The sequence below is a fragment of the Microcaecilia unicolor genome, chromosome 3 (assembly GCF_901765095.1).
Source record: "Microcaecilia unicolor chromosome 3, aMicUni1.1, whole genome shotgun sequence".
Taxonomy (NCBI): Eukaryota; Metazoa; Chordata; class Amphibia; order Gymnophiona; family Siphonopidae; genus Microcaecilia; species Microcaecilia unicolor.
This window is the reverse complement of record NC_044033.1, coordinates 363,982,136-363,995,014: the sequence shown is the minus strand read 5'-3', so window position 1 is coordinate 363,995,014 and position 12,879 is coordinate 363,982,136. Positions and strand designations below refer to the sequence as shown.

Genomic DNA, 12,879 nt, shown 5'->3' with positions numbered 1-12,879 from the left:
CATTTTGTGTTTACTAAGCCAGAGCATATATACATTTTCTCGTGTTCCTTCCAATGCAGTGCAGTAAATTTGATTGGGACAGTGAGATACTATACTTTTATACAAATACCACTAGCACACTTAATATTCAAATAAAGTTTTTCTTTTAATTTGTAGTCCCAAAAAGTAGGACAAAGAAATTAGAGCTTACCTGCTAATTTTCTTTCCTTGACTCTCTTCAGACCAGTCCAGAACCCACCCTTTCCTTTTGAAGATTGATAAGACAAAACTGTTAATTGTTGGCAGCCTTATCTTTGGTTTTAGTGCTTCTCCTGATAGCAGTTAGAGACCGAGGCCTACTGACTAATGATGTCACACTAAATATCATGTGTAGTCCCAATCCAGTCAATACTTTGTTAAAGCAGAAAGGTCACAAAAAAAATCCCTACTTGAATCAGGAACCACAAATAACCAATTATAAATTTCAATTGAACAGCCAAAAAACGTACAAGCATTAAAACCAAAGATAAAATGGCCAACAATTACTTAGTTTTATTTATTTAAAATACTTATAACCAGCTCAATCCAGATTGTTTTTGGCAGATTACAAATAAAACATTCCTAATAATAAAAACAATAACGACAGAACAATATTAGTATCAACTCAGTCTAAAACAGTCTTCTTTATCAATCTTCAGTAGGAAAGGGTGGGTTCTGGACTGGTCTGAAGGGACTCAAGGAAAAGAAAATTAGAGGGTATGCTCTAATTTCTCCTTCCTTATCATCCTAGCAGCTCAGTCCAGACAAATGGAAAACATCAAAGCTGTAATTACCAAGGCTAATTACCCTGGTACCAAATGTCCATATCTTGTGCTGCCTGACCATCCAATCTCTAGTGAAGGACAAAGGACTGGATAATAGACCGAGTGGCCACCTTGCAGATCTCTTGTGGAGGAAAGGGTATGATACATACCTGTAGCAGTTGTTCTCCGAGGACAGCAGGCTGATTGTTCTCACGACTGGGTGACGTCCGCGGCAGCCCCCACCAACCGGAAAAAAGCTTCGCGGGACGGTCGGCACGCAGGGCACGCCCACCGCGCATGCGCGGCCGTCTTCCCGCCCGTGCGCAACCGCTCCCGCCAGTTGAATAACTAGCAAAAGATGAAACACACAACTCCAAAGGGGAGGAGGGAGGGTAGGTGAGAACAATCAGCCAGCTGTCCTCGGAGAACAACTGCTACAGGTATGTATCATACCCTTTCTCCGAGGACAAGCAGGCTGCTTGTTCTCACGACTGGGGTATCCCTAGCTCTCAGGCTCACTCAAAACAAGAACCCAGGTCAATTGAAGCTCGCAACGGCGAGGGTACAACAGAAATTGACCTACGAAGAACAACTAACTGAGAGTGCAGCCTGACCAGAATAAATTCGGGTCCTGGAGGGTGGAGTTGGATTTACACCCCAAACAGATTCTGCAGCACCGACTGCCCGAACCGACTGTCGCGTCGGGTATCCTGCTGGAGGCAGTAATGTGATGTGAATGTGTGGACAGATGACCACGTCGCAGCCTTGCAAATCTCTTCAATAGTGGCTGACTTCAAGTGGGCCACTGACGCTGCCATGGCTCTAACACTATGAGCCGTGACATGACCCTCAAGAGCCAGCCCAGCCTGGGCGTAAGTGAAGGAAATGCAATCTGCTAGCCAATTGGAGATGGTGCGTTTCCCGACAGCGACCCCTAGCCTGTTAGGGTCGAAAGAAATAAACAATTGGGCGGACTGTCTGTGGGGCTGTGTCCGCTCCAAGTAGAAGGCCAATGCTCTCTTGCAGTCCAATGTGTGCAACTGACGTTCAGCAGGGCGGGTATGCGGCCTGGGGAAGAATGTTGGCAAGACAATTGACTGGTTAAGATGGAACTCCGACACCACCTTCGGCAGGAACTTTGGGTGAGTGCGGAGCACTACTCTGTTGTGATGAAATTTGGTATATGGAGCATGAGCTACTAGGGCTTGAAGCTCACTGACCCTACGAGCTGAAGTAACTGCCACCAAGAAAATGACCTTCCAGGTCAAGTACTTCAGATGGCAGGTATTCAGTGGCTCAAAAGGAGGTTTCATCAGCTGGGTGAGGACGACGTTGAGATCCCACGACACAGTAGGAGGCTTGATAGGGGGCTTTGACAAAAGCAAACCTCTCATGAATCGAACGACTAAAGGCTCTCCAGAGATGGCTTTACCTTCCACACGATAATGGTAAGCACTAATCGCACTAAGGTGATTCCTTACTGAGTTGGTCTTGAGGCCAGACTCCGATAAGTGCAGAAGGTATTCAAGCAGGTTTTGTGCAGGACAAGAACGAGGTTCTAGGGCCTTGCTCTCACACCAAACGACAAACCTCCTCCACTTGAAAAAGTAACTCTTCTTAGTGGAATCCTTCCTAGAGGCAAGCAAGACCCGGGAGACACCCTCAGACAGACCCAACGCAGCGAAGTCTACGCCCTCAACATCCAGGCCGTGAGAGCCAGGGATTGAAGGTTGGGGTGCAGCAACGCTCCGTCGTTCTGCGAAATGAGAGTCGGAAAACACTCCAATCTCCACGGTTCTTCGGAGGACAACTCCAGAAGAAGAGGGAACCAGATCTGACGGGGCCAAAAGGGCGCTATCAGAATCATGGTGCCGCGGTCTTGCTTGAGCTTCAGTAAGGTCTTCCCCACCAAAGGTATGGGAGGATAAGCGTACAGGAGGCCGGTCCCCCAAAGAAGGAGAAAGGCATCTGACGCTAGCCTGCCGTGTGTCTGAAGTCTGGAACAGAACAGAGGCAGCTTGTGGTTGGTCTGAGAGGCGAAAAGATCCACCGAGGGGGTGCCCCACTCTCGGAAGATCTTGCGTACCACTCTGGAATGGAGCGACCACTCGTGCGGTTGCATGACTCTGCTCAGTCTGTCGGCCAGACTGTTGTTTACGCCTGCCAGGTATGTGGCTTGGAGAAGCATGCTGTGCTGGCATGCCCAGCGCCACATCCCGACGGCTTCCTGACACAGGGGGCGAGATCCGGTGCCCCCCTGCTTGTTGACGTAAAACATTGCAACCTGATTGTCTGTCCGAATTTGGATAATTTGGTAGGACAGCCGATCTCTGAAAGCCTTCAGTGCGTTCCAGATCGCTCGGAGCTCCAGGAGGTTGATCTGCAGATCCTTTTCCTGGAGGGACCACATACCCTGGGTGTGCAGCCCATCGACATGAGCTCCCCACCCCAGGCGAGAGGCATCCGTCGTCAGCACTTTCGTGGGCTGTGGAATTTGAAATGGACGTCCCAGTGTCAAATTGGTCCGAATGGTCCACCAGCGCAGTGAAGTGCGGCAGCTGGTGGAGAGGCGGATGACATCTTCTAGATTCCCGGTGGCTTGGAACCACTGGGAAGCTAGGGTCCATTGAGCAGATCTCATGTGAAGACGAGCCATGGGGGTCACATGAACTGTGGAGGCCATATGACCCAGAAGTCTCAACGTCTGCCGAACTGTGATCTGCTGGGACGCTCTGGTCTGCGAAGCCAGGGCCAGGAGATTGGCGGCCCTCGCTTCGGGAAGATAGGCCTGAGCCGTCTGGGTATTCAGCAGCGCTCCTATGAATTCCAGAGACTGGGACGGTTGGAGATGGGACTTTGGGTAATTTATCACAAACCCCAGCAGCTCCAGAAGTTGAATAGTGCACTGCATGGACCGGAGGGCTCCTGCCTCCGAGGTGTTCTTGACCAGCCAATCGTCGAGATATGGGAACACGTGCACTCCCAGCTTGCGTAGGTAGGCCGCTACCACCACGAGGCACTTGGTAAACACTCGTGGGGCAGAGGCGAGCCCAAATGGCAGCACACAATACTGAAAGTGGCGTGCGCCCAGGCGGAATCTGAGATACTGTCTGTGAGCTGGCAGTATCGGTATGTGAGTATATGCGTCCTTTAAATCCAGGGAACATAGCCAATCGTTTTTCTGAATCATTGGCAGAAGGGTGCCCAAGGAAAGCATCCTGAACTTTTCTTTGACCAGGAATTTGTTCAGGCCTCTCAGGTCTAGGATGGGACGCATCCCCCCTGTTTTCTTTTCCACAAGGAAGTACCTGGAATAGAATCCCTGCCCTTCCTGCCCGGGTGGTACGGGCTCGACCGCATTGGCGCTGAGAAGGGCGGAGAGTTCCTCTGCAAGTACCTGCTTGTGATGGGAGCTGAAAGACTGAGCTCCCGGAGGACAATTTGGAGGCAGGGAGGCCAAATTCAGGGCGTATCCGCACCGCACTATTTGGAGAACCCACTGGTCGGAGGTTATGAGAGGCCACCTTTGGTGAAAAAATTTTAACCTCCCTCCGACCGGCAGATCGTCCGGTACGGACACTTGTAGGGCGGCTATGTTCCCGTGGATCCAGTCAAAAGCCCGTCCCCGGCTTTTGCTGTGGAGGCGAGGCGCAGGGGGCTGCTTAGGCGCACGCTGTTGACTAGAACGAGCGCGCTGGGGCTGTCCCTGTGCCTGACGAGGCCTTCGGGCCGGCTGGTTGTACCTACGCTTTGCAAAAGAATAGGGTGCAGCCTGCCGTGCCCGGGAAAAACGCCCACCAGTGGGGGCGGATGCTGAAGGCGCCCGGTGGGAGAGCTTGTCGAGAGCGGTTTCCCGCTGATGCAGTTGGTCCACCATCTGCTCGACCTTCTCACCGAAAATGTTATCCCCCCGGCAAGGGACGTCGGCCAGTCTCTGCTGGGTGCGGTTGTCCAGGTCAGAGGCGCGCAGCCATGAGAGCCTGCGCATCACTATACCTTGGGCCGCAGCACGAGATGCCACGTCACAGGTGTCAAAAATACCCCTGGACAGGAACTTTCTGCATGCCTTCAGCTGCCTGACCACCTCCTGATAAGGCCTGGACTGCTCCGGCGGGAGCTTCTCGACCAGGTCCGCCAGCTGTTGCACATTGGTCCGCATGTGGATGCTCATATAGAGCAGGTATGACTGGATGCGGGTCACGAGCATGGAGGATTGGTAGGCCTTCCTCCCAAACGAGTCCAGAGTGCGAGACTCCCGCCCCGGGGGCGCCGAGGCGGTATCCCTCGAACTCCGTGCCCTCTTGAGAGCAGAATCCACGACCGCTGAGTCATGGGGCAATTGGGGCCGCATGAGCTCTGGGTCGGAGTGGATCCTGTACTGGGACTCTGCTTTCTTGGGAATGGTGGGGTTAGTTAACGGTCTCACCCAGTTCCGGAGCAGCGTCTCCTTCAGGACATTGTGCAGCGGCACCGTGGAGGACTCTCTAGGTGGTGATGGATAGTCGAGGACCTCGAGCATCTCGGCCCTCGGCTCTTCCACAGAGACCACGGGGAAGGGAATGGTGATCGACATATCCCGCACAAAGGAGGCAAAGGAGAGGCTCTCAGGAGGTGAGAGCTTCCTCTCCGGTGAAGGCGTGGGGTCCGAGGGAAGGCCCGTAGACTCCTCTGAGGAGAAATATCTAGGGTCCTCCTCTTCCCCCCACAAGTCCTCATCCTCGGTATCGGACATTAGCTCATGTAGCTGAGTCCTGTACCGGGCCCGGCTCGACGTCGAGGCACCGAGGTCTCGGTGTCGTCGAGCGGTGGACTCCCGCGCCGGCGGGGACGGAGCTCCCTCCATCGACGTCGACGGGGACTCCACCTGCGTAGCAGTCGAGACCGGCACCGCAAGCGGCGGCAGTGTCAACAGCTCCGGCGCCGGGCTAGAGCTCGCCGGCGCCACAGTCATCGGCGCCGAGGGCGCAAGCACCCCCGGCGCCGGCACAGCCTGGCGCATCAGCCCTTCCAGGATCCCCGGAAGGATGGCTCTGAGGCACTCGTCCAGGCCCGCTGCCGGGAAAGGCGGTGGGGCCGGTAAGGGTGTCGGTGCCGGAAGCTGCTGGGAGCCAGGAGACGGCACCGAGGTGCCGGAACCCCGACGCGTCGGTACCTCCACAACCGACGGGGACCTCTCCTCTCGACGATGACGCTTCGGCGTCGACTCCTCTTCAGGATGCACCGAGGGCGTCCGGTGACGACGCTTTTTGTCCTTCTTTCGATGCACGTCACCGGCGCCGGAGGGCATGGAGGAGGAGGAGGTCGATCCCCCTCGGTCTCGAGGCACCGGGTCAGACAGGGTTCGGTCCCGTGGCTCACGAGCTGAAGGAGTGACCGGGGCCGACTGCCCACGCGGCCTCTCAACCCCACTCTCACCGGCGGGCCGACGGGACCTGTTCTCCTGGGGTCGCTGCCATCGGTGCCGATGTCTCGGGCATCGATACCGGTACCGAAGAACCGGCCTTCGATACCGATGCCGTTGAGGTCGACGTCGAGGGGCCGGCGCAAGTTCCAAAAAGACGGTCCCGCAGAACTTGCCTCGCAACCTGAGTCCGTTTCCGGAGACCAAGACACAAAGCACACGACTTGAGATTGTGCTCCGGCCCGAGGCACTGGAGGCACCAAGCGTGGGTGTCGGTCTGCGAGATCGGCCGGCCGCAGCGACCACACTTTTTAAATCCACTCGGGACCTTCGAGGACATCGACGGAAAAATCGCGTCGGCGAAGTCAAAGTCGTCAATGGTGGCTAAAATCACACCACGAAAAAATAAACGACCGAGCGACCACTAGGCCGCAATGTAGCGTCCCCGCTGGAAGCGAGGGAAAAGGGGAGCGCGTGCTCCACACGCGCCGTCTTTTTTTTTTTTTTTTTTTGTAAAAAGAAAAGATAAAAGGAAATTAAATTAACGAAGCGCGATCCGCGTATACGCGATCGCAAGAATCCGGCGGCTGAAGTAGAGAGAGCGGCAAGGCACGACTCTCTCCAGGCGCGGAAAAAAAAGGAACTGGCGGGAGCGGTCGCGCACGGGCGGGAAGACGGCCGCGCATGCGCGGTGGGCGTGCCCTGCGTGCCGACCGTCCCGCGAAGCTTTTTTCCGGTTGGTGGGGGCTGCCGCGGACGTCACCCAGTCGTGAGAACAAGCAGCCTGCTTGTCCTCGGAGAACCATGGAATACGTTCCACCCAGGATGAAACTTGACCTCTAGTACAATGAGGCTTTAGGATTGAGGGGACTGGCTGTCCCTTGAGAATATACACTGAAGCTATGGTGTCCTTGATCTAAGGGGCTAATGTTGCCTTAGACACTGCTTTTCCCTTTAGAGCACCACCAAACAGCACAAACAACCTGCCTGACTTGTAAGACTCCTCTGTCTTCTTTACATAACAACATAGTCCAACTTCTTCTTCTGAACCATCTCTTTCTCTAAAACCCAAGAGTGTAATCAACTGAGTCAGGTGGAAAAGTAGCCTAATGGTTAGTGTACTGGCCTGGGGAACTGGGTTTGATTCCCACTGCAGCTCCTTGTGACTCTGGGCAAGTTACTTAGCCCATTGCCCCAGGTCCAAAATAAGTACATGTATATAATATGATTGTAACCATGGAAAGGCTGTATATCAAGTCCCTCCCACATCCCCTATTTTTGGAAGAAATGATCCAAAATTATTCTGGATGAGGAATAGTGTTTTAAATGTAGCCTTCTTCAGAGGTTCAAATGGCTCCTAAATTAAGGTGGACAGGGCCAATTGCAGAACCCAGGGCCGAACTACAGGTGGGTAAGGAGGCCTCAACAGATTTACACCTCTAAGAAACCTAATCACAACCTGCAATCGCACTTCTAGACAAAGGAATAGCCACCAACTGTACCTTCAGAGAAGATAAGGTGAACTCTTTGTCCATCTTTTAAAAATGTCATAATGTCCAAGATGGCTGCTTTAGAATCTCAAGTACAGAACACTCCTCAAACATTCGCCATACCCTAATATAAAGTCTTCTTGGAATACAATAGTGTATCTATCACTTTGGGTGAGAATCCTCTTTCAAAAGTCTCACTCTCTTCAGAGCCCAGCTGTAAGACAAAATGAAGACAGGTCCTGCATTCAAATTAGCCCTTAACTCAACAAATCTTCCACAGAGGAAACAGATGGTGCACCTGGACCCGCATGAGATTGCATACCATTGTCTTCTCAGTCAATCAGAAGCCACAAACAGCACTGGACCCTGATGTCTTTCTATCTTCTGAATGACTCACCCAAGTAATGGCCAAGGAGAAGATATATAGTAGACCTTGTGTCTGCCACAGCTGAAGTAGTGTGGCCACCAACAAGGGTCCTTTGTCCTGCTGAAATATTTTATTAGCAGTTTGGCATGCTTGCTGGTTGCCATGAAATCCATCATTGGTGTGCCCCACATTTTTGACTATCGTCTGAATGACTTGATCTGCTGGATTCCACTCCCCTGGATCCAAAGCGTGCCTGCATATGAAGTCCGATTGAAACGTTATCCACTATGGCCACATGTATCACCAACAACTCTTAGAGATGCTCCTCCGCCTACGACATAAGAATTTTCATCTCCTCTGATAACTGTTTGACTCTTGGTGCCCAACATACCAATTTATATAAACCACTAATGTGATGTTATCCAACCCAGACACATGCAGCTTTGTATTGAATCTACGACTTAAAGGCTAACAGAGACAAACACAAGGCTCTCACTTCCATGTAGTTGAATGACCACAAGGCTTCCATCTCTAACCAAGTTTCCTGGGCTATTTGATCCTACAAGACAAACGTTTTCTGGCCTCTCCCCATAAAGGGAGACCTACCTCCCAATTCTGGTTCTGGGGAGACGAAATGGATAGCAATACTCTGTAAGGCATGCAAAAGGCTGTATATCCTGAGTTGCTGTTATCGAGCCCAAGACTTAAGATAATCCCAAGCAGTAAGTTTGATATTCTGGAGTAGTTTCCTGACCTGTCCCTGCAATTTGAGTATTCTCTGGTAAAAACACCTTTCCCTGATTGGCATCAAACAGGGCTCCCAAATATGTTGAATTTTTTATTAAATTCCAACCAAGCAAACACATAAAACAAGAAAGTGGAAACACATCATATTGGAACATTAATGTAAAGAATCTGACATGTTACAAATCATTTCTATGAAAAGTCCAGACCACAGAAGTATCTTCTCCCTGGGGAATATCAGCGAGATCTATCCAGGCCTCTTAGGCACCAGATTGGTGTCTGAAATAAGGCTTGTTGATCTGTCTAAAACTTATTAAACATCACTTGAATCTAAACATTCATCGTCATCATCCTAAGACTAAACAGGGTCTATTAGGACCAAAGGGTTCTACCCTTAAGGAATCCTGTCTCCTACTAGCCTTATGTAACACCACAATAAGTTCAGGCAAAAATGTTGACTGACTAGAAGCTCAGTGTCTAGCTTCTCTTGTGCTGAAAATGCAGCACTGGTCCCTCTCCAGGGCACTGGAACAGGGAGACATGTGATCTCTGATGTTCTCCTTCACAGTCTGCAATATGGTGGAACATCCAACTAAAATCGGGTCACTGTTCACCTCTGTAACAGGCACAGAGAGAGAGCTCTAGGCTTTTTCCATAATGGGCAGCCTGTCTTTACTAGCCACATACACCAGAGAAGAGGCCTCCGACACTACAAGGCTGCACATGTAGCACCACCCTCCTAGTTTAACCGTCTAGCAAGCGCCCCACCGCAAGCATGCCAGGCTTGGTAGTTTTGACACCACTGTGTGCTTTGCAGTCTGAGCTGCCCTGATACAGCTCTGTGCACGCAATAGCATTCCTGAGGGACCCAGCTGCCAAACCTCTTCTTCCAATCCCCTACTGCAGCTTACTCCGATTGTGGTGCTTGTCCCAGAGAAAAACAGACCACTATTTGGCAGCCAAAAACACTGCTGGTTTGTTTTTTTTTTTGTTTTTTTTTTACTATTTAATGCAGTTCCCGAGGCTTTCAAGAACCCTCTCTTGAGCAGTGGTTCTCAACCAGTGTGTTGTGGGGCTGGCACACAGCAGGCTGCCAGAGCCACTGCCGGATCCTTCCCTCTGCCTGCCCCTCAGGCACAATATCCTATATATGCAAGGGTGGGATGAAGCAGAGGGAAGGATCCAGCGCTGGCTCAGACATTATCACTGCAGGTGCTGCTAAAGAAAGCAGGTTTGATGGACTGAGGGGAGGGAGAAGAGAAAGTGGTGCTGGATGCAGGTAGGTGGGGGGGATTGAAGGAAGAAGGAGGTACTGGACTCATGATAGAGGGAAAATAAAGGAGCAGTGCTGGACTCGAGGGCTGGGAAAAAGAGGGAGTGGTTTTGTACTCACAGCGGGGAGGGGGCTGAGAGATAAAGAGAGAGAGTTATTGGACTCAAAGTGGGGGCTGAGGGAACAAGAGGAACAGCTCCTGGACTCAGGGGAGAAGGGAGATGTACTGAACCAATGGGGCAGGAAGAGAGGGAGGAAAGGGGACGGGTGCTGGACCTGCAGGGATAGAGGGATAGGCGAGATGCCAGACTATGGGTGAGGGAACCGAGGGGAGAGAAGGAGGATGGCAGACCACTGCAGAGGGGGAAAATGAGTAAGAAAAGGGGAGAGATGCTGGACCACAGTAGATGCAGGTACACAAACCCCAAAGCCATGCTCCTTCCTGGGTTGTATAGATGGTAAACCATACAGCGAGCTTTCACGTTTGGTATGCAGTTTGCCACATACACAACCTGGGATGGCGCATGGCAGTGGGATATGTATAGCTGCGTCTTCTGGCACCAGGCTGGGTTTCCTGAGTAGGCTCTCCTCTCCGAGCTGCTGCCTTGTTGAACACTGAAGCTGCACTTTTTTTTTAGGAGTGGGGAAGAGAGAGAGAAGGGACAGGGAGCTGCTGAACCATAAGGGGGAAAGAGAAGATATGGAGCTGCTGAAGCATAGGGGTGGAGGGGAAAAGAGGGCACAGGGAGTTGCTGGACCATTGAGGAAAGAGGGAGAGGAGACAAGGAATTGCTGGACCATAGGGGTGGGGGACAGGGAAATGCTGGCTCATAGTGGTGGATGAGAGAGAAGGGGTGGGGGGACAAGGAAGATGCTTCGCATGCTGGAACCATATGGGAGAGACCATGAGGTTTCTCAAGGAGATGAGTGAGAGGAAGATAGTAAGTGCAGGGGCTAGAATTGTACTAAAGGGGAGTAAGTGAAAGAGAAGGGAATAGGAGGCCAGGGAAGGAGTGAGACACGAGATGTAGGGGTGAGAGGAGGAGATGGAAAATTGATAGGTATTGGCAAATGAAATATAGGAGAACTGAAGAGTGAGAAGGTGAAATCAGGGAAGAGAGAGGAAATATATCAGGGAGAGTGAGGGAGTGGAAAAAGGAAAAATGGACAACACTCACTGGAAAGAGAGCAGAAGACAGGAAAACATAAAGGAAGAAAGTAGGACCAACATGCTTGGAAAAAAAATAAAGTACCCATACAACAAAGATATATAAAAAAATTGTTTATTTTGAATTTATTTGGTGGAATATGTTAGCTTTGAGAAATGTTTATCATGGCGGGGGGGGGGGGGGGGGGGGGGTCATACAAAGGGAAATGAATTTCTGGTTTTATTTCTCCTAAGCTGTGGTACATGCCAAGTTTGACTTGGATTTCCCAGTTCAATTTTTGTCTTTGTATTTCTAATTTGTGATCCCTTGTTCTGTGTTTGGTGTGTGACCAAGGTGGCAAATAATTTCTGTGTAGAACGCTGTAGCAGTCCCGCTTGTTCTGTTTTACCAATGGCAAATGTATTGGTCATTCTAGGGCACTGTGTAATATTTGTAGTGCTACCTGTTCTTAAGTAGGGTTCTTGTTTAAATCATAGGAATCAGTGCTACTGTTCTGTGGTACATCTGCTACATGTATGTTGGGATTTTTTCAGGTTTTGTGTTATTTCACAATGTGCCTGGTAGCAGAGAGATGTATTTAGCTATTGAGATAACATGAGAATCAGAATTTGTTTCTTTTTTGCATGGTAACTTCTATCGAGAAAATGTTCAACTTATGATCTGCACATGTTGTTGAGGGGGATATGAGATGCAGAGCATGTTTATATTTAATATATAAGAATTGGCATACTGCATCAGACCAAAGGTCCATGAATGTCTTGAAAAGGTTGAGAACCACTGCTCTTGCGTAAGACTATAAGAAAGAAAGAGACCGAAGCACAGATAGCCCAACCAAACCCACCTTCCCCAAGGGGTAATTAAAGAAGTGTGGGGGGGGGGGGGAACCTAGATACACCAGGTGTGATGCCTCCAAAACCAAACGCAACAAGAATCTTTGCAGAATAACCTAAAAAAAAAAACCCAAATAGAACAAAGGGTTTCTTAAAATTTTATTTTAGTCTGGGGAAATAACCCAATTGAAAAAATAACTCTGAAATTAGCATGGTTTGCACAGGATGCTCACCTACCATCTGCTGGAGACTGTGAAATAGGGATTGGGACTGCACAGGATACTTATTGTGTGGTGTCAATGGTCAGTAGTTCCCAGTCTCCATCTACTGACATAGAAGGAAAACTCATTTGTCTGGACTGGTCTGGTGGGACAATAAGGAACACCTTGTTTCTAGCTTGGTTCTGTATGACTAAGGGAGATAAGTTTCTTATACAAGGTTACACTGTCCGAATCAAAGAAGAGTATTGAACTCAAGCACCAGAATTTCTTATGGTGATAGTTCAGTGCCCCAATGACTGCAGCACTTTTTCAGATACAACCATACGAGCACTCAACACAACTCTTCTTTCAGGGGTTGTGAAATGGGTAGCGTTTCTAGTCCTATAATGTAGGATTGTGCAAGGGAAATAGAATGTGTTTGGCTCTTAAGTTAGAGCTCCAAATACTACTATGTCATGTAAGAACCAATGACTTATGGTGGAGTTCAATAAGATTTATCAGACAATTGATTAATGGAAGGGTGAAAGATCAGCACTGATATTAGCATGCTATACTGCAGCCAAATCTTGGTGGGCTGAATGGCAACTTTACTAAGATTCTAC

At 50.2% G+C, this 12,879-nt stretch overlaps 2 protein-coding genes across 5 annotated transcripts in view; one reads left to right on the top strand and one right to left on the bottom strand.

The window, feature by feature from the left end:
• The window catches only part of MCM9 (minichromosome maintenance 9 homologous recombination repair factor), a 142,401-nt gene that overhangs the window by 67,388 nt on the left and 62,134 nt on the right, over window positions 1-12,879 (top strand). The gene's annotated exons all lie outside the window — the stretch shown is intronic.
• ASF1A (anti-silencing function 1A histone chaperone) overlaps window positions 1-12,879 on the bottom strand; it is a 29,088-nt gene that overhangs the window by 995 nt on the left and 15,214 nt on the right. The gene's annotated exons all lie outside the window — the stretch shown is intronic.